This window comes from Sinocyclocheilus anshuiensis, unplaced genomic scaffold, assembly GCF_001515605.1.
Source record: "Sinocyclocheilus anshuiensis isolate Anshui unplaced genomic scaffold, SAMN03320099.WGS_v1.1 scaffold23165, whole genome shotgun sequence".
Taxonomy (NCBI): Eukaryota; Metazoa; Chordata; class Actinopteri; order Cypriniformes; family Cyprinidae; genus Sinocyclocheilus; species Sinocyclocheilus anshuiensis.
This window is the reverse complement of record NW_015545913.1, coordinates 1-3,302: the sequence shown is the minus strand read 5'-3', so window position 1 is coordinate 3,302 and position 3,302 is coordinate 1. Positions and strand designations below refer to the sequence as shown.

The window sequence follows — 3,302 nt, the reverse complement described above, 5'->3', positions numbered from 1 at the left end:
GTCATCGAATCCAACTGCAAGACAGATTCATATGGACAGTTAATGGCAGAGTATAAATTAATGTTGAGTTTGCTAGTACGGCCGGGTGGTATCAAATGTGAGATCTTTTAAATTCAAACTAAGAATCTTATTAAAAGAAATTCAGAGTGACACAGAGTAGAAGGAATTTGTTTAATGAGAAATTGTTTACTTTACAGCAAGAACAGTTAAAGAGATTCCATTACATGCAAACCGCTTCTGCCAGCAAAGATCGCACTGACTTCAACTATATAGAGTTAAAATAATGGGGAAAATCTTAAAAGCATGGTCAGGTACATATTAAACTTTACATTAAAAAAATTGCATATTTGAGGTCCATTAAGATATTTTTGTTGTGAGAATATCTTGACAATTAAGCTACTTTTTAATTAAGCTATGAATTCGTTTTTTTTTATGGCAATTCTCTTACAGTACACTTAATTATATATATATATACACACACATGACTTGGACATGTTCTTGAGAGGTCTTATAAGATTCACCCAGTCACAATGATGGAGATATATTGATTTGTAAAGTTGCTGAAGAGTTCTGTATACTCACAGTCATCTAAATCATCATGACCATCTTCAAAATACAAAGACAGACCTGAGGAAACATAAACCATATACTGAAGATCAAAGACCGACAAGTGTCTAGTAGATAAGCGGACAGGTTCAAGCCATGCTACTGTGTGACACATGAAGTTCGGCTGTGCCTCGCAACCTCACTAGACAGCAATTTTGGTATTTTCATTGCAAGAACGTTGAGTGCAAGTGCTGCTTAGGTAGACTGCTCACTAGGGTTTGACACACAGCCTTGGCATGTATTGTAGTGTTAGGCTAGCTTTTATCTCACGTATATGTCAACTCAGGTTTGCCGACATCACATAACCTGCTTACTAGGCGAAGATGTCTGTCAAACACCTTTTATATCGTAGTGTGCAATAACATACAAACAGTTCTTGAGTTATGACAATTTAGAAATACATTTTAAAAGGTGACCAGTTAACTAAACGTGTTATGCGGAATCGACCCCGGTCAGGTTTGCTAACAAACTGACTGTCAAGCTCTTGTCAGCTCAGCTATGTTATCTTCATTATTAACTTAAATGTACTACATCATTTCCACCCTAAATTATTTAATACAACATAAATGATTTTGTTGGCCCAAAGTAGTTATTTATCACAGTACTTTTTTAATATCCCAGTCTGTCCTGCTAGCTCCACACAACTCGCAACTAGTGTTAATCCACTTAAAAATTCACCAGGCTCATGACCTTTCGTCCAAAATACATCAGAAAAATTGAAAAGGCATTACGCGTCATGAAAGTCAACAGTGATAACGGAGCCGATTCTCTTTAAACCGCCTCATAAAGCTTTAAATAAATGCACTAAAGCACGTTACCTGCCATCTTGATTTACAGCGGGGCTGCTGTCACTCCACTTCCTCAAAAGATTTCCTGCTCTTATTTCAATCCCGGCATCTATATGAATATCAAATACTTAAAAAACAAACATAAATTAATCGAAACAAAACACTTTTACGCGTGGAAATACCACAAATATTCGTTTCGCTCAACCGAACACTCGATGAGAAAAAATTAAGACAATGTCGATCACGTGACTAGTCTAGCGACGTCCGATTCGTGAATGAATTGTTTATGTAGAGTCGGATCTTTTCAGTGAATCAATAGAACCGGTTCATAAAACTGGACTGAATGATTCTTTCACGAACAGCCACGCTTTGAACTTAGTGTTGTTTAATGTAAATGCAAATTTTGGTTATAAACCGTTTTTATGAGCTGAATCCGGATTGCCACTTTTTTTAAAATTATTATTATTTCCATTATTCTCAGTGGTAATTCTCTTATTATCATATAATTTATTTAAAATTAATCATATTACTATATCATGTATTTAAAATTAAAAAATTGCATTCTTTGCATTATAATACTAATTATTTGAGGGGTGAATGTGCTTAATTTGTATTATTCATATATTCACCTAGAGAGATATTTTAATCTTTAAGTTGCTGAAGTGTTCTGTAAACTCAGTTATCCATTATCATAAACCGGAAAAATTAAATGAAATTACAATAACACTTTGGATAATAATAAACATAATAAACAGCCTTATGTGCTTTATTTTTATGCGTGTTATTTGTTAGGAACCACGAGATGACGTAATTAGTTACTTTGCTGAAACGATGAAACGAACTGTTCGAAAGAACCGATTCGCATGAATGACTTCCCATAACTAGACTCGTCAACCGGAGTTCAAGATGGCGATCAGCGAGCAGCTAATATCGCAACTAATCGACCATTAATATAACATCTAAGTCCTGATACTATTATAAGCTATACGCGTTATGTCAGTATTTCAAAACAGCTTCTTATACCGTCCTAAAGCAGTGGATATCTGACACTATAGTGTCTTGAGAGAGATTGTGTGTGTTGTTGTGTTTTAGCTTACGTCAAATAGAAATAGTTGCTGATCAGCTTTATGAAACTGTTTGGAATGATTGAGAAGTTTTCATTATTTTGGAGGTCAACATGTCGCTAAGAGAGTTGAAAGTATGCCTTCTTGGGGTAAGATTTCTATTCGCTTTTTATGACTTGACATGGATTGCAGTTTGGGTGCGTATTTACTGTTTTATCACTATGTTAATGCTCTGTCATAAATGTTATTGCATGCTATAAATAGCAATAAAGTGTGCCAGTGGTTTTACCTATTGTGCAAGCTTTGATAATCTCTTTTAAAATGTTACAGTAATATTTCTGGGCTGGTGACGTATTTAACCACCCATTCAGATGTGGATGATAAATGTCTAGAGAGTTTGAGAAGTTACATTTTGTTCAGTACATACATTGGCTATATTTATATAGGTCAGGTAGTGTTGTCAAATCAAATCTTCTGGCATAAGGATTTCATATGGCACAATTTGACATTTTATACCTAATCTGAAGCCATTTTTTCTAATTATATCGTTTGGTTGATTTTACATGCGTTTTTGACCTTATATTCCAAACTTTTGACAAAAACTTTGTACAAAACACAGATATATGCATTTTTAACTAACATCTTGAAGTTGGAAAAACACATCAAAGAAGTGTTAATAAGACAAATTATATTACCTATGTTCAATATATATATATATATATATATATAATTAGTTTAATAGGTTTGTGTATTTTGTTACTGATTTTGATATTGTGTCTTAGGATACAGGGGTTGGAAAGTCAAGTATCGTGTGGAGGTTTGTGGAGGATAGTTTTGATCCCAA

At 34.0% G+C, this 3,302-nt stretch overlaps 1 long non-coding RNA gene across 1 annotated transcript; it reads right to left on the bottom strand.

Annotated features, from left to right (window-relative positions):
* LOC107698452 (uncharacterized) lies at positions 1 to 1,656 on the bottom strand. Its single transcript, XR_001635348.1, has 3 exons — positions 1,425 to 1,656; positions 583 to 627; positions 1 to 14 (listed from the first exon to the last, which is right to left on the bottom strand). It is a non-coding gene; the product is annotated as an uncharacterized LOC107698452 (long non-coding RNA).
* Between the last annotated feature and the right edge of the window lie 1,646 nt (positions 1,657 to 3,302).